Consider the following 19,251-nt stretch of genomic DNA (forward strand, 5'->3'; position numbering starts at 1 on the left):
AATGTCTCCGTAACGGAGGGCTTTGGCCTCAGCAACTTCTGCCAAGAGCGCTGTGCCTAGTGACATGTCCGTGCCCTAACTTACTGACTGGCAATTAGAACCTAGGGGGGTAACTCTAGTTGATTTTTCTACTGGGCGTAACCTATGTACAAGTGGGATATATATATGGTTACAGCGGAGACGGTTCCGCAATTGGCGGAGCCGAACGGAGCGGAGCTAACGGGGTTTAACATTAGCCGACTGAATATTACCGACGAGTCGGTTCGTGGGGTTAGCGGAAAGGCAGGCAATAACCCAGAAACGGAAAGGAGGGATAGGCCCGAAGGTGGGCTCTGCAGGGCAGGCGAGTGTATTGCCCAGCGGAGGCAGGGGTGCGCTAGCGGACGTCGGAGCTGTCCGGAAGTCTTCGGGGCTCCGTACTTAGGGAGGCGTAGGTAATAAATTGAAATGAGGGGGTGGTGACCATCGAGGGGTGCCGAGAGGATTGCGGAATACGGGGGCTCCGAGGTTAGTGAGGGAGGAGCGGAGTTGGAACGGAGGGATCGGAGGGACCGGAAGTCGATGGCCGGGGATGGATATGACAGCAGTCCTGCCCTGAGATGGGCTGTGTTTACAGGGTGGACTGTGGACTGTAGAGAGGGGTCATGGGGTCCCAGGGTCCGTCCCCTGACAGCTACTCCCTCAAGGAGTGCCAACTACCCACGCTACCGGTACGCTCACATGAGCGCCAAGTCACTGCTAGCTGACTGTTAGGTGGCTCCCTCAAGGAGCCCCCACTATACTCACTGCTGGTACACTCCTTGGAGTGCCAAGTTACCGTTAGTACACCTGGCCTTAGATCTCCTCCTGCTCTCCCTTCAACAGCTATGCAGCCACCTCCATCCATGAGCAGAACAGCTCAGGTTGGGTTCCCTGGAACCCATTCCTGTAACACTGCAGCTGCATCCTTCTTAGAGCCTCTTGTATCAGCCTGCAGACCCGGGCTTCCTGGAGAAGCTCCAGTTCACTACTGGAGCTCTCAGAACCCCTCTAGTTGAGCCCGTCTGCACTCAGACTCATTTCTTTGGGTTTTGACACAAAGTATGCTGGCTATTTCCATCTACTCTGCTTACCTAAGCCCCAGTGGCCTGGATGATCTCTGGTATTGTTCTGGAACATTCTATGTGATTCTATCTGTCAGAGACCAGGTTCGAGATGAAGGAAAGTCTCCATGGCAGAGGGCTTCAGCCTCAGCGACTTATGCCAAGAGCGCTGTGCCTAGTAACACGTTGTAACGGGTCTATCACCACTAGACTCGAGACAGAAGAGAGGGGAGGGTTGGAGTGGTCGCTTGCACAGGTTTTGTTAACTGGGTGTGGATTCCGCTACTCCTCACTGTCTAGCTAACTATACAGCTGGTCACGGTATCACGGAAGAATCCGGAAATGACAAATAAGGAAAGAACAATAAGAAAGAGAAACATTGGGCTCTAGTGACTAGAAATGGAATCAGAAAAATCAGGAAAAATAAGAAATATGCAGGAGAGAACATTGGCTAAGGGCAGTAGAATCGCGGGATTTGGCTTGTTTATGGTACACCAGCAAATCCCCGTTACAACGTCCGTGCCCTAACTTACTAACTGACAACCAGAACTGAAGGGGGGTAACTCTAGTCATTACTGAAGTGTAACCTATGTACAAGTTGGATATATATATGGTTACAGCGAAGACAGGTCCGCACATGGCAGAGCCAAACGGAGCGGAGCTAACAGGGTTAAACATTAGCCAACTGAATATTACCGACGAGTTGGGTTGCAGGGTTAACGGAAAGGCGGGCGATAACCCAGAAACGGAAAGGAGGGATAGGCCCGAAGGTGGGCTCTGCAGGGCAGGCAAGTGTATTGCCCAGCGGAGGCGGGGGTGCGCTAGCGGACGTCGGAGCTGTCCAGAAGTCTTTGGGGCTCCGTACTTAGGGAGGCGTAGGTAATAAATTGAAAGGAGGGGGTGGTGACCATCGAGGGGTACCGAGAGGATTGCGGAATATGGGAGCTCCGAGGTTAGTAAAGAAGGAGCGGAGGTAGACCAGAGGGGTTGGGGGGCCGGAAGTCGATGGCCAGGAATGGATATGACACTATCAGCAATCTGTTTGATTTCCTTATTGCCAGACTCTATATGTATATAGCTGACTCTAAGATGGGGACATTACTTTCCCCCAGCTTTAATCACAACTAGGTTATCAGAGCAACTTAGATGATGTAGGTGGGCACAGCTGGTACCACCCAAACAAGCCAAATATCATGGTTTCCCCATCCCAGCACATCCCCACTTCACAAAACACATTGCACACGTCCTCATATACCCTTCCTACCCTTCCATGATTTTTTCCTATTTTTCCAGACATATTCCCAGTCACCGCAGACCAAATTCCCATGCCCACTATTATAAAAACTCCAATGCACTGGTGAGACTCTATACTTTAAACAGTTCCAGGGCATGTAGTGTGTGTGCCATCACAATCATTGTGAAAGTGTGTCGACTGAGTCCTGTGGTATAACCTGGCACTTAGGTTACGTGTCAAACAATTAGGCATTAAGAAAACACAGTGAAAGTGCTAATGGATGCCAAATGAGCACTGAGATCGATGTCAGGGATGTCAATCCCACTTCTGGACATGAGTGCGAAATGGGAGCCAATGAGAGGACTGCATCAGAACCGACCCAACTTGGGGTTAAAACCTTAAGAGTGAGGTCTAATCAGGAGCCTTGTTAGATATGGTGGATTCGGACAACTCCGGAATGGAATCGGAGACTTAGCATGGAAGGACCTTGGCCTCAGCGACTCATGTGGAGTGCTGTGCCATTGCTGGTTGTCCTGGGGTCCCTAACTTCAGATCCAGCAGAGGGGAAGTCTCTTAGGGGGGAATCAAGTCGATTTCAGACTGAGGTTACAAGTTACTAGGTACATTGTATATAAGGAGGGGTCCGGAATCAAAAGGAGCAAGGGTGCTCTGAAAGGAGACAAAGGGAGCTGGAAGGAGGAACAACACCGAGGGTCAAGGGTTTGACTCAATGGTGTTTCCCAAAGGAGGAGTGAAGGGCCAAGGCCCAAGGAGGAAGGAGGGAGGATGGGAGTGGGAATGGCTAGCTGACTGAATAGAAAGGAAGCAGCAGCCCAAATAGGAATGAGGGAGTATAGCGGAATTGAATGGGACAATGCAATAGTTGCAAGGTCCGAAATAAGTCCGGGAAGTCCGAACTCAGAAGTTAAACTCCGGAATATTGGCAAAGGTAATTAAATGGAATGAGCTAACCAATACACAATGTGTTAGAGACCGGAAGCGAGACGAAGGAGTTGTCTCCATGGTGGAGGGCTTCGGCCTCAGCGACTCAGTGTCACAACCCAACATATCCATCACTTCCGTCAACGCATCCTAGTGCCACTTGGCCCGTCCCGCCTGCTATCATCATCATCCGTCCACCCATCACCCTCATCCGCACTTCCTCCCCCATGCGCTGTAGGAGAAATAATATTCAAAGAATAAAACAATGATCTATCAGAATAGTCAACGAACAGGTGACAAGTTCAGACGTTTAACAGATCTCATGATCTTTATGAGACTGGACAGACATTAGAAGATCATTATAAAATATCTACACCCATGTAGTATGAGATTTAATCTACTACAATCATGCCTAGAACTTGACATAGGTGTAATATTCAAAGAATATATCCCTACAACAGGAAAATAGCACATAGACGGCAGAATAAGAAGGAACATTGGGAAAGAAATGTAAATATCTCGGGAACCAGTAAACTTTTGACTGTAATCTTTTTACCATCTGGAAGGACTGTTTCTTAACTTTATCCACGGTTTTGTTTCATTCTAAAAGCTTCAAAACTGACGGAGATATCGCTCAAACGGCGAAACACCTTATAATTCATATATATTTATTTGCTAATTCTTACAAAAGGTAATGTGACTCAAGGGAAATATATTGGCGCCCGGGAGTCTGGCGGACCGAATACCATATGATAGAGTATTCCCCGGCGCGGGCGGACAGTTTTTGATCGCATCAGAAGAGGAGAAAATGCTAAAAAACCGGATCTTGTATATTTTCCCATGATTCATCAAAACTTTTTGATTTTAAGCCCAAATAAATCGGAACAAAGGAATGATTGATGATCTGGATCTCGGATCATAAGCATGAAGTGATTCAGAAGTCCGCGGATCAGTTAATTAATTGGGAAGGCTCTAGAACATTAGTAATGATGTGGCTTCACAAAAAGGGGTCAATTAGAGAACAGTCTAGAAAGTTCCTTTATAGCCGAGTCATTTCTAAAGATAACCGTTCGTAATTAAGGCGGTGTAGAGCATAGCTTCAGCGCTACAAGATCCCGCTGAGATCGGCCCAAAAGACAAAGAAATGAATTACTTATTGCTGAGTCATGTCCTAAGTCCATTATTAAGCTTACACAGCCCAACCCCCTATATCATTCTAGAACTATCTATAATACAAATGTAGCACATGTAACTAGTGCGAGGCGTGGGAGTAGAGAGGCCTCTGAAAAGCATAAAAGGCCACCGCTTCTGCCCCCTCTCAAACCTGAGGTAGAAATAAAAGTTTAATTCTCCTCACCAGTGGTTGGTTCGTTTGCTCCAAAAGATAAAAGCAAATATTAGTTGTTAGCTAATATAAAACTAACACGTCACTCTAAGCGTGAGTTAGGGTCAGTTAGACACAGCTGAACAAAAGTGTCATAGTGAGAATTAGTGAGAATTTGGTGGAGGGACTTCTTAATTGAATAATCTCTCAGCAATACTTGGTTATCACACCACAGGAGAAAAGTGAGCGATCCTGAACCTGCTAGATAACTAGCACGCACTCTAAGCGATAGAAAGAGCAGTTTGGTCACTCCTGTATTGAGTAACATTTATTGCGGAATTATTTTATTAGCAGTTTTCCTTCAGTAAATTATCAGGAAAATCACATCCTACTGAAAAGTGGTAAATATAGGTGTAATATTGACTAGAAATCATAGTAAAGTCAATATAGAATTTTATCCGTAGACGATCTATACATCAGGTGAGATCGTTGGGGGTGTTTATTGTTGTTTAGACAGTGAACAATCATATATTTGGCAACCAAAACACGGTCAGTACGCAAATCAGCACAAACTCTAATATCGTTATTGGACGTAGGAAACTGGTTACATAAGGTGATCCAGCTCCGCTCCTTCAGCGCATACCTTCCAACCTAGGTTGCCTGCTTCATTGTTGTCCGCTTGCCAGCCAGACGGCTTGCTAGATGGCCAGATGGCCTTTTCTCTTTTGTCCACTTGTGGACTATTGTTCCTCCTTTGTCACTCATTGTTCTTGCTTGCCTTTTGTTGACCAAGTTTTCCGATATTAACTATTTGTCTCTTTCTTCATTCATTAATATTGTGCTTGATCCGCCACTCCTTCCGGGCCAGTCCTATTTAGTTACTTGTGTTTATAATGCATGTAGGTTACACCAGATGTACCTCAGTTCGTATATCGACTTGGATTCCCTCTCCAGACTCTTCTCCTCATCGTAAGGTTTCTGTCTGAAATTGGGACACCAACGTAAGAACGAAGTGCAGCGCTCCACCTGAGTCGCTGAAGCTAAAGTCCTGCCCCTCTGACCTTATGAGCCCGGATGACCTCGCGTGCCTTGCAGGTCACCCAGATACGCGTCTGACACGTTCCTGACAGTATATACAAACTCAAATCACTCTTACATTCTTTCCTTGCTCTATCATTGTTTCACTGAACTATGTCTAGAGTTTATCAGACCCATTCACAGATGCGCACTGAACCTGGTTCTTCTAGGTTTCCAGGTCTCGGTACACTTGAAGAACTTCTGTGCAGACATGATCTAGACCCTTCTGAACGTCCACCATTCCAAAGCTTTATGGCCGACCATGATGACCCTACCTCCTCCACTCCTGCACCCTCCTGTCGATTTTGTCGTTCCATATTCCAAGACCATGACGAGGCAGCTGCTGTTGAGAGAGATGTCGATCCGGACAGCCAAGCTGATGACTATGACCCCGAAGCTTCTCGTAACCCTACTACACGTCCTGATCCCACTAATCCTCTGGACCCACCAGACGCCCCACCCAACTGTGGTAACGGTGGTGGTGACGGTGATGGTGGTGGTTATTAGAACGTGCGGATTCGGACGACTCCAGAATGGAATCGGAGACTTAGCATGGAAGGACCTTGGCCTCAGCGACTCAGGCGGAGCGCTGTGCCATTGCTGGTTGTCCTAGGGGTCCCTAATTTCAGATCTAGCAGAGGGAAAGTCTCTTGGGGGAATTCAAGTCGATTTCGGACTGAGGTTACAAGTTACTAGGTACATTGTATATAAGGAGGGGTCCGGAATCAAAAGGAACAAGGGTAGGACAAAAGGAGACAAAGGGAGATGGAAAGAGGAACAACACCGAGGGTCAAGTGTTTGACTCAATGGTGTTTCCCAAGGGAGGAATGAAGGGCCAAGGCCCAAGAAGGAAGGAAGGAGGATGGGAGTCGGGAATGGCTAGCTGACTGAATAGAAAGGAAGCAGCAGCCCAAATAGGAATGAGGGAGAATAGCGGAATTGAAATGGACAATGCAATAGTTGCAAGGTCCGGAGTAAGTCCGGAAAGTCCGAACTCGGAGGTTAAACTCCGGAATATTGGCAAAGGTAATTAAATTACCCGGATACAGTGAGGTTGCCTTGAGGCACCATTTCTACAATGGATTGCCGGATAGGATCAAGGATGAGATCACTCGTCATGGTAAGCCACGCTTGTTGCATGACATGCGCTCTCTTGCCCAAGATATCGATGGATGATACTGGGAGCACAAGGGCGAGTTGTCACACCGTCCGAGAGATCGAGCTACCTCACCCGACTCCTCCAAGCAGAATGCGAAATCAGGCAAGAACCCGAAGTACTCTAAGTCCTCCAACCCTCCTGACTCCACGTCCGACCCCTCCACCTCCGCTGATTGCTCTACCAAGGACCCTAAAAAGTCTAAGGGAAAGCAACCCGACTCTGATCTGTCCTCGAAGCTTGACAAGAGTGGCAAGCTCACCAAAAAAGAATGCCAGCGTCGCTTCAAGAACAACCTCTGCCTCTTCTGTGGGCGCTCTGGGCATGTGGCCAAAGAGTGTCCTAAGTCCTCCTCCTGTGCAGCCAAAGCTAGGGCAGCCCAGGCTGAGGATGTCGCGGATTCTGTGGTGGATTTGGATGAGGAAAAAAACTAGATAGTGACCCCCCGGGCCCTGTATGACCAGTTGGTCACGCTGACCCTCCTTGTAGGTCTAGAGTCCTGCACTTGAACGCGTCCGGACTATCCGCTCTTCATTCTCTTTCTGTTCTGATCTCTTTTTCTCCTTGTTCTGATGATGGTCGATTTCCAACTTCAAGGGACTGTGCTCCCGGCTCTGATCTGCTTTCTGCTTCAAGGGAGAATGCTCCAGGCTCTGCTCTGTTTCCTTCTTCCGGGGGGTCTGAACCCCGTAAAAATATGTGTTTTCCTTCTTCACTTCCTTCTGGACACATTTCCGCTCTTATTGACTCAGGATCTTCTGACACCTTTGTAGATACATCCTTCGTCAATAAACACTACATCTCCATGTACCCTGTCGCACCTCTGCAACTCCATTTGTTTGACGGTACCATGAACTCCATGATTACTCAAGCTGTCAATCTGCCCATCCGATTCACCACTGGTGAGGTTACTCCGACGACATGCTATGTCACATCGTTGGATGGCTCTTGCGCTATCGTCCTAGGACATGACTGGCTCACCCGACACAATCCATTGATTGACTGGGTCTCGAGCAGTATAACTTTCCAGATGTCTGAGCAATCTAGTCCAACCACCCTGAGCTCTCCTCCCATAGTTGTGGACCCAGTCCCAACGCAAGGGAATCCGACCTCCGACCCACAGTGTGCATCCGTCTGTCAGGCAATTACCATCGAGATCGTCAGTCCGGCTGTGTTCGCCTGGACCGCCCAACTCGATGGGTCCATCACTTTCTGCCTGGAAAATCTGTCCACTATAGCAGAGTTGCACTCGACTTCTATTCCATCTGATCCTGTCGACCTCTCAACTGTTCCTAAGGCTTATCATGAGTTTGTGGATGTCTTCAGTAAGAGTAAAGCCAATACTTGTCAGGGACAGCTCCGAAAGCGGCGAGGTCCCGGTGCGAGGGACTCGATGGGACAGGTGTTGGCTATGCGTAGCGACGGTCCCATTGCAGGGTGAGCATCCCCGACCACTTAGTCTGAAGTGGGAAGTTGATTATCATTAAAAAGGGGGAAGCTACAGTACTTACCTGAAGTGGGAAGTTGAGAAGAAGGCTGCTTCTTCTGTTCCCACCCCAGGTGCTATTATATACATGCGGTCAGGGTCACGTGGGAGGAGCCACGTCATCCCCGCACACAGCCGCACTCCCCTGGGTATCTCCGTGGGAGATCCCGGAGGTGTGCTGCTCTGTGAGCGGGAATGCGTGTGGTGGGCAGGGCGATCGGGGGAGTGGGGTTAGGTGTGTTAGTAATACATAGAGAAGGGGAGGTCGACCATAGAAGGAAATAGAAAGAAAGAAGGAAAAGGGGAAAGAAGAGACAAAGGGTGATAGCGGGGAAGCGGAGTAGGGCGGCGCGGCGCAGGGTCAGGTGGGGTGTGCCCTGACAATATTCTCGTGCCACACCATTGTCAGGGAGCGACCCGGGGTCGAGAGCGCCTGGATGTGTCACCCGGCATTGAGGACCCGATAGGGTGTAGCACAGGCGTGTGTACTAACGGACCCGGCACAAAAGGGCATCCCTGGCCACTTAGGCTAAAGTGGGAAGTGTGAGAAGAAGGTTACTTCTCAGTTCCCACTTAGGCTGTGTTTATGTACATGTGGTTGAAGGTCACGTGGGGAGTGCCATGTCATCTACATGCACAGCCATATCTGCCCAGGTATCTCTGTAAGAGATCTCAGCAGTGTCCGGTGTGCCTGGGTCCGGGCGTGTTGTGCAGCCTGGTTAATGGTACATCGAGCAAGGAAGTTGTCTGTGTAGTAGAAAAGGAAAGAAGGAGGAAGAAAGGAAAGGAAGAAGGAGAGAGGAGGGAGGAGAGAAGGGAGGACGGAGGACGGGGGCACCGAGTGGGAACAGGTGGGGTCGGACCAGGTGGAGTGGGGTCAGGCGGGTGTGCCCTGACAACTGTGAATATGACCTGAAGATTGAGTTGGAGGAAGGCTCCCATCCTCCCCTTGGCACCCTATATTCCCTGTCCCAGTCTGAGCTTGAGGCTCTCTGTACATTCCTTGACGAGCACCTGGCATCCAGTTTCATCCGTCCTTCGTCTTCAACCCACACCATGCCAGTGCTCTTCGTCCACAAGAAAGACGGTTCTCTACGTCTTTGTGTGGACTTCAGGGGCCTCAACAAGATCACAAAGAAAGATAGGTATCCGCTGCCGCATATCTCTGATCTCCTAGACGTTCCTAGCCGTGCAAAGATCTACACCAAGCTCGACCTCTGCCATGCATACCATTTGGTGTGGATAGCAGTGGGCGATGAGTGGAAGACTTCGTTCCACATGCGCTACAGATCCTACGAGTGGCTCGTCATGCCATTCGGTCTGACCAACGCACCCGCAGCCTTTCAGTGCTTTGTCAATACCATCTTTGCTGATCTTCTTGACACTCATGTGGTAGTCTACTTGGATGACATCCTGGTCTATTTGGAAGATGAGACTCAGCATGAGGATCACATCTGGGAGGTCCTGAGTAGGCTACACAAGCATGGGTTATTTGCCAATCTGCAGAAGTGCGAATTCTCACCTGCACTACGGAGTATTTGGGCTACATCCTTTCGCTGACTGGTTTGTCCATGTCACCCAAAAGGATTCAATCCATTCAGGATTGGCCTGAGCCCCATAAGGTCAAGGACATCCAGTCCTTTTTGGGATTTGCAAACTTCTATCGCTGTTTCATCCATGATTATTCCAGTATAGTTCTTCTGCTGACCAGACTCACCCATAAAAACGTGGCTTGGTCTTTCTCTGATGAGTGTCATTCCGCCTTCCTTCGTCTCAAAGAAGCCTTCACGTCTGCCCCCATCCTTACTCACTGGGTACCCGATCGTCTGCTAATAGTTGAAACTGATGCATCCGACTATGCAATCTCAGGTATTCTCTCCATCCGTTATGAAGATGACAAGATTTGCCCGGTTGCTTTTCGCTCGAGAACACTGACAGCGCCCGAACTCAACTATGACACCCATGATAAGGAGCTCCTGGCTATCTTTGAAGCTTTCCGCTCTTGGAGACACTATCTTGAAGGCTCTGGCACTCCAATTGACATTGTCACGGATCATAAGAACTTAAAATATTTCACCACTACCAAACTCTTGACCCGCAGGCAGGCGTGCTGGTCAGGGTTTCTCTCGCAGTTTAACATGGTTGTCCATTTCCGTCCGGGAAGACTTGGCGCGAAACCTGATGCATTGACTAGACGCTGGGATGTCTACCCCAAAGAAAGGGATAGGGACTACGCCCACGTCAATCCGCAGAATTTTTGCCCTGTCTTCACCACAGAACAGCTCTCAGCCTCCCTACGAGCCACTTGTCCAGCCACTCCAGTCCTCCGGGCTGGCTCTATGGTTGGCGTCGAAGCTATCCACAAGGACATCATTACCACCCTGCCATCCGACTCCTCTGTTGCTGAATATCTCTCTGGTCCTATCCCTGCAGAATCTCGTTGGTCCCTAGATGCAGATGGCCTATTAAGGCTTGACAAGCGTATCTATGTACTGGACACAAATGATCTTTGTCTCAGGATCTTGAGATACAAGCATGACCATCCACTCTCCGGACACTTTGGTCAGAACCGCACATTGGATCTGGTCTGTTGAGAGTATACTTGGCCAGGTATCCATTCATTCGTCAAGGACTATGTCTCGTCCTGTACTGCCTGCGCCCGTGCCAAGGTTCCTCGTCACAAGCCCTATGGTTTGCTGAAACAACTCCCTGTCCCTGGTCACCGGTGGAACTCGATATCCATGGACTTCATTGAACAGCTTCCTCCATCCTCTGGCTTCACGGCCATCTTGGTAGTCGTTGATCGTCTTTCAAAGCAATGCGTCTTTATTCCTACGCACGATACCATTGATGCGCCTGGTCTCGCCAAGCTGTTCCTCCTCCATGTATTCTCGAAACATGGCGTGCCATCCCACATCACTTCGGAACGTGGATCCGAGTTTGTATCCCATTTCTTCCGCTCCCTAGGTAAGGCTCTTGACATCTGCCTTCACTTCACCACCCAGAAGGGGATGGTCAGACTGAGCAGATGAACCAGACGTTAGAACAGTATCTTCAGGTGTATTGCAACTACCAGCAGGATAATTGGGCTGAGTTATTGCCCCTGGCTGAGTTCGCGTACAACAATGCCCCCAATGCTACTACTGGCATCTCCCCATTCTTTGCCAACAAGGGATACCATCCAACCCTCTCCGTCCATCTGGAACAAGATTTGACTTCAGTACGTGCCCAAGAGTACTCGGTTGACCTTGATTCCTTACATCAGTTCCTACGTGAGGAAATGTCCTCAGCACAACAGCGTTATCAGGGCCCTGCGGACGCTAGATGTTCACCCACACCCGACTTTGAGGTTGGTACTATGGTCTTTGTTAAGGCTAAGTATTTTAGATCCACCCGACCCTTGAAGAAACTCTCAGAGAAGAATCTTGGGCCCTTTGAGATCATCGCTGCACCAGGAACCCACTCCCGCACCATCCACCTTCCTGAGACTATGAGAGCCGTGCACCCAGTCTTTCATGTGTCTCAACTCAAACCAGCCATCCCCAACACCATTCCCAACCGCGTACAACCTCTGCCTCCACCTGTTGAGATCGATGGTGAACCTGAGTATGAGATTGCTGAAATACTAGATTCAAAGTTGGATCGTAGGCGTCGTAACTGTAAGTTACTGTACCTGGTACGTTGGCTCAGGTATGATGGGACAGACGAGGAGACTTCTTGGTTGCTGGCCACAAAGCTTGGCCATGCCTCTGACTTGGTTTCTGACTTCCATGCACTGTATCCTGACAAGCCGGGTCCTCACTTTTCTTAGAGTGCTCGCACATCAACTGGCCATGTTGATTAGGGTATGGCACATTGGAGGTATATACAAAAAATGAAAAAAGAAAGATTTCAGGGCGACGCGCCCACACCACGGGGAGTATACGTGGGCAGGTCACTGTCAGGGACAGCTCCGAAAGCGGCGAGGTCCCGGCGCGAGGGACTTGATGGGACAAGTGTCGGCTATGCGTAGCGGCGGTCCCGTCGCGGGGTGAGCGTCCCCGACCACTTAGGCTGAAGTGGGAAGTTGAGAAGAAGGCTGCTTCTTCTGTTCCCACCCCAGGTGCTATTATATACATGTGGTCAGGGTCACGTGGGAGGAGCCACGTCATCCCCGCACACAGCCGCACTCCCCTGGGTATCTCCGTGGGAGATCCCGGAGGTGTGCCGCTCTGTGAGCGGGAATGCGCGCGGCGGGCACGGCGATCGGGGGAGCGGGGTTAGGTGTGTTAGTGATACATAGAGAAAGGGAAGTCGACCATAGAAGGAAATAGAAAGAAAGAAGGAAGGGGGAGAGAGGAGACAAAGGGTGACAGCGGGGAAGCGGAGTAGGGCGGTACGGCGCGGGGTGCGGCGTAGGGTCAGGCGGGTGTGCCCTGACAGTCACCTGCTCTCCCACCGTCCGATTTCTCCTTCTTCCTCGACCTCTCCTCCTGCGTAATCTTGGTGACCTCACTGGGCAACTGCTTCACAGCGTCGGTCAGCTCCCTGAGGGCATTGACGATTGCCTCACCCCACTTCCCCATGTCACCCTCATCCTCGTCCCAATCATCCTCCTCATCCTCCATATCCTCTCCCTCATCCTCAGATGCTTGTACTGGCACCTTGGGTGAGATCACCCATGGTTTCTTCTGCTGCGAGGGCATCGCAGTCCCCACCCGAATCGTAACCAGGTTGCATTTGGCCATGGTGCACGTGCAGTTCGTGCACACCTGGTACCTGCCCTGCTTGCAGACCAGCTGGGACTTGATGCAACGACCACAGGGGGGTTCCCTTGTGGCCTGTGGAGGGTCAACTGAGGCCTTGCGCTAAAAAACAAAAACAAAAAAAATACTTGTGTTAGCCTCAGAGATCGCATGGCAGTAAGTGTTTAAAGTTGCTGGCTACTCACCTTGCCTTTGGACGACCCAGCCGCCCGCGCCTGCTGGCGCATCGCCTCTGCCTCCCGCTCCCTGGCCTCCTCTTCCTCATGCCTTTTCTTTTCTTCAGCCACCTGCCTAGCTGCCTCGGCCGCTTTCTTGATCGCCTTGCACCTCACCCGCTCATTCAGCTTTGCCTGCATCATGGCAGGCTCGTCGTCCGTCACCTCCTGGATGTCCTCCTCCTCCCAGGACACGATGTTGTGTAGTTCGAGAGTTTTGGACATGAAGGTGGGGTATTGAGTAAGTCTGCTGGGTAATGACTGGACTTGATCAAAGGATGTTTTGTTTTCACACGCAGATTCAAAATTCGGAATTGGCCAAATGATTCCCACGTGCACCAATTGGGCCTCCAGGGGCATCGGCCCTAAGAAGGGGATACTGTCACAACCTGCATCAGCAAACCTGGTACGGACCTCTCAGAGCTCTCAGAGCTCTGTGAGCAAATTGAGTCTTTTGCTGTGCACCCTCTACACATAGAGTCAAGAAAATATCTGGTTTTGTTCTCATAAGGATGCAGAAGTGCAAAGATAATATGGATATCCATTTTTGGAAATGCATGTAAAATAGCCATCATCATCACTCAAAAAGCTTTATGAGCTCTATGAGCTCTATGAGCTCTAAGAGCTCAGTGGGCTCATAGAGCTCATAGAGCTTTGTGTTTTTTTTTACTAATGAATGGTCTTCATGTCTCCATGGAATCTGCTGAGTTATCTTGGCACAAGTAGTACAATGGTAATATGGATATATGTTTCTGTAAATGTGTGGAAAATAGCGATCCTCATCACTCCAAAGGCTCCAAAGGCTCTATGAGCTCTATGATCTCAGCAGGCTCATAGACGTCATAGACCTTTTGTGTTTACTGATGTATCCATGGAATATGCTGAGATACAGCACCTTGTTTATTGCTATTTGCAAAATTTGAGGAAAACTCCAAAATTCAAAACTTTTCACTTTATCTTTCATCTCATTTCTTGCTCAAAACTCATCCAATTTTGATGATTCTATCTATGTGCATTGGAAAGCACTTAAGTGTGGCAATGTAATCATGCATGTTATGTAGGGTATAATCAGTTTTGAAAAGTGTCCCAATGTAAGGAAGGGATCCCAGTTACATTATTCCTTTATTATTTCTTGTTGTACCTCCTGTATTTACTTATGTATTGCCCGGAGTTGAGTGAAGGGTCTTCACTCTTCTCCTCATCACGTCGAAATACTAAGTTCTATACACCCTAGCTTTCAACTGTCTTGAGAACTGAAGAGGCACCAAGGTCGGCACCTACACCAGCCTTACACCCAAAAAGAGTAAATTTAAAATACAGCCCAATAAAGCAAACAGAAAGTTGATGTATCCTTCAGATATCATCCATACATCCATACCAAGCCTTTTGAATTGTCAAAATTGGGTGAGTTTTGGGTGAGAAAGGAGATGAAATATATAGTGTAAATTTTTGGATTTTGGAGTTTGCCTTGAAATTTTCAGAGAGCAAAAATTTTATGATAGAAAGGTGATTTCAATTTTTTTTAATTATTTCTAAATGTCCTGAAATTTCTGTTATAGAGGTGGACTAGATTCTTATGGTCCGTGACTGCAAGTAGGTAGGTTGTCTCTGCCCTCCTTCATTATATTTCTCTGTCAAACTCCATGCCAAGCTTTCCCACTGGGTTTTGGTGCTGGCTGGGGGAATTGTTAAGTTTCAAGGGACTTCCCTTGACCATTGAGACTTTGATATTAGATAGAAACCAGTCATATGACATGTAAAGGCAAATGCCGAGGATGTTGATCATTATCGAATACATAACCCACAAACCTTGTACCGCAATTGTAACATCCTCACCATTGTGCCACCACTGTAAACTCAACCTGTAACCCTGGAACCATGTCCACCTCCCTATTCATCCTCTCCATGACAAAACCGCAACGAGGAGGGCATTCCCATGCCCAACCTCCTGCAGCCCGCTCCCACCAGTCCACCAGGTGGTTGAGCGGTCACTCCCATCCAACCAGAAGTTCCCTTTCAGGAACTGTAGCCTATCCCACCTCCTTAGGAGAGGGATATGGTCCAGGCAGCTCCAGGATGCCTGGCCACGCACCCGCAGGTCCCACTTCCCACGGTCACCCACTACCGTGCACTGGTCCACCAGCCCGCTTTCCCCAACAACTCCCGCTACCGGTACGCTCCTGTGAGCGCCAAGTCACCAATAGCCACCAACTGGGTGACTCCCTTTGGGAGTCCCAGTATCCCACACTACCGGTACACTCCATTGAGCGCCAAGTCACTGCTAGCCAACCACTCCCAGCACACCCACTACCGGCACGCTCCCAGGAGTGCCAAGTCCCTGTTAGCAGACAGCCAGGAGGCTCCCTCAAGGAGCCCACATCATACTCGCTACCAGTACGCTCCCAGGAGTGCCAAGTTACTGTTGGCCAACCCGCAGGTTGTACTTCCAGACACTCATCCCATTCCGCTCTCCCTCTGATGGCTATACAGCCACCTCCATTAGTGAGCCAAACGGTTCAGGTTGGGTTCCCCGGAACCCATTCCTGTAACAATTTCTCTCCCTAACATTTCCCAAGATTTCTGAATTTTCCCTAATTTTCCCTGATTTTTTAGAAATTTTCATTTTCTCAATTTTTTTTGAAAGTCCCCCATTTCTCCCTGAATTTTCTGAATTTTCCTTAATTTTCCCTGACTTTTTTTCAAGTTTTTAGAAACCCCCCAGTTCCCCCTCATTTTCCTCCCATTTCCCCCTTCATCAATTCCCCCCCCAATTCCCTCTGCAATTCTCCCCCCATCCCCCCCTTCAAATTTCCCCTCATTCCCCCCCCCTAATTCCTCCTTAATTTTCTCCTCATTTCCCCCTCCAAATTTCACCCATTCCCCCCCTCATTTTCCCCCTCATTCCCCCCCCCCCAATTCCTCCTTAATTTTCTCCTCATTTCCCCCTCATCCCCCCCTCCAAATTTCCCCATTTTCCCCCTCATTCTCCCCCCCATTTCCACCCCCATTTTCCCCTCATTCTTCCCCCCCCCCCCCCCCCCATTTTCCCCCCATTTTCCCCTAAGTAATTTAGGATTAACCCTATTTATACCCTAAATTCAGTATATATATCAATTGGGTTGTGTGCCCTTGGTGTGCAGTGCGACATGAGGGGTTGCAAGTTAAGTAGACTGTTGTCCAGTTGACCCTAGGGTAGGGACTTGACTGTGGCCAGTCACATGATACTGTAGTCAAGCTTTTTATTTTTTTGAATTTTTGCAAATTAAACATGGGCTCAGGGTGCTCATAGAGCTAATAGTCCTCTGTGGGCAAATATATCTCTATGAGCTCTCAGAGAGGGGGACCTGCAATTTTCAAAGTTCTTAGCTCTGTGAGCTCTCATACCTCCTGGTTGGGTTTGCTGATGTGACATATCCGTCACTTCCGTCAACGCATCCTAGTGCCACTTGGCCCATCCCATCCACTATCATCATCATCCATCCATCCATCCATCCACCCATCACCCTCATCCGCACTTCCTCCCCTGCACACATACCTTCCAACCTAGGTTGCCCACTTCATTGTTGTCCACTCACCAGCCGGACGGCTTGCTAGACGGCCAGATGGCCTTTTCTCTTTTGTCCGCTTGTTCCTCCTTTGTCACTCATTGTTCTTGCTTGCCTTTTGTTGACCAAGTTTTCCGATATTAACTATTTGTCTCTTTCTTCATTCATTAATATCACGCTTGATTCGCCACACCTTCCGGGCTGGTCCTATTTAGTTACTTGTGTTTATAATGCATGTAGGTTACACCGGATGTACCTCAGTTCATATATCAACTTGGATTCCCTCTCTAGACTCTTCTCATCATAAGGTTTCTGTCTGAAATTGGGACACCAATGTAAGAACGAAGCGCAGCACTCCACCCGAGTCACTGAAGCTAAAGTTCCACCCCTCTGACCTTACAAGCCTGGACGACCTTGCGTGCCTTGCGGGTCACCTGGATACGCATCTGACACGTTCCTGACACTCAGACCAGGAGCACTGTGCCTAGTTACATGTCCATGCCCTAATTTACTTACTGGCAGCGAGAACTAAAAGGGGGATCAACTCTAGTCGATTTTATCACTAGGGTGTAACCTATCTACAAGTTAAGTATATATAGTTACAGCGAGGGTGGGCCTGTGAATGGTGGGACCAAGCAGAGCAGAGCTAACGGAGTTAAACATTAGCCGACTGAATATTACCGACAAGTTGGGTTATGGGGTTAGCGGAATGGCAGGCTATAACCCAGAAATGGAAAGGAGGGATAGGCCCGAAAGTAGACTTGTAGGGCAAGCAAGTGAATTGCCCAGCAGGGGTGGGAGTGTGCTAGCGGACGTTGGGGCTGTCTGGAGGCCTTTGGGGCTCTGTACTTAGGGAGGCATAGGTAATATATTGAATTGAAGGGGTGGTGACCATTGAGGGAGTCAGAGGTGATTGCGGAATACAGTAGCTCCAAGGTTAGTGATGAAGGAGTGGAGGTAGTCTGGAGGATCAGAGGTAGTGGGGGAGGATGGCCATAGATGGATATGACACAATGGGTATAAGTGTCAGGGCGTGGGAAACGTTACTGTGACTTGCTGTCGGCAACCATTAAGGTCCGCTGCTCTGGTGTAACAGCCCGTTAAGGGTGGGGATGACAATTGCGGCAAAGCAGGGTTTCGGCTTCAACGACTTGTCCGTGAGCATTGCGCCTTGTACTTGACACAGCCCCGATATTTCAGAGGACAGAGGGTGTGACTGGGTCAGACAGGGAGCACAGGGGGTAACCCTAGTTGTTTTTTGAACTAAAGTATGAGGTAGTGTACAACCGGTATTTAAGTATAATGGAATGAATAGGAATAAGTCGCCAAATCTCACAGAGATTGTGGGCAGCTTTAAGAAGGAACAAAAACAAACAAGGAGTGTGGGAGAAGGATGGCCATGCATGGCCATCAAGAAAACAAGAGTGATAAGGAATGACTTGTGGGCCCGTGATGGGCCATGGAAAAGGTAGTAATGACAGGGAGGGATGACAGGCTTGTCCAGGCAGTGTTGGGTGGGCAGCAGAGTTGACAGGGTCGAAGTGGAGGAGGGAGAAGGAGTGGGGAGTGGTCACCTGACCGTGGGAATTGCTGGGTCGTGACAATAAGCGGAGATGGGGTCAAAGTCTGAGGTCGGAGCTAAGACTGGAGTTCTGGAGACAGAGATGTGAATGGGATTCTGGAGCAGAGGTCCGGAGTCAGGAGCATAGATGTTGCGTGCTCATCTAGAAGGTGTCAAGGCTGAGGTCGGACCCGGAATGTTCCAGAGTCGGACCAAAGGTGGTGTCGGAGCCGGAGGTGGGATAACCTCTTGGGAGTCAGCAAGGAGAAGGTGATGGAAGGGAAGTGGGGCTCTGGAGTCAGTTTTGGAGTTCCAGGAGCCCGGAGCAGAGGTCGGGATTGTATGGATATGACAAGCCTTGCCTATGGTCGGATGGCCAATCACCCTTTAATCACGTTTGGTACTCTATTTCAGATGTCTAATCCTGTCTCACTTGTGCAGCCTGGAGATGGCTCTGTGCTCTGTGCTTTTGTGGCACGGAGGGAGCATGAGAGATGAAAACCTATCTGGGTCCTAACTTAACTCTGAGTTTCCAAATGATGGCTAAGTCGCTCCAGTGGATGGGATCTTGCACTACCCCATCTGCAGGACCCACTCATGCTTTGGTCTGGAGTTGCCCCATGGTGCGATGGGACCTGTAACTTACCCATGCTGACCAGATAGTACTGGTCTCTGCGAAATTACATTGCATTTTTGATCAACTCACTGTGTGCTCTTGTGAGTCTATCGCTGCTGCAAAACACTCATTGCTCACTAAGGCGCTCGGCCTGACTTCTTGTAAGGAGTGGTAACCCCACCCTTCATTCATTATCTTATTGTATATTTGTCTCCATTTAAACATGTATAAACAATGTATATACAATAACGTGGGAATTTGGGAAAAG

The sequence above is a fragment of the Cantharellus anzutake genome, assembly GCF_015039405.1.
Source record: "Cantharellus anzutake strain C23 chromosome Unknown EI90scaffold_28, whole genome shotgun sequence".
Taxonomy (NCBI): Eukaryota; Fungi; Basidiomycota; class Agaricomycetes; order Cantharellales; family Hydnaceae; genus Cantharellus; species Cantharellus anzutake.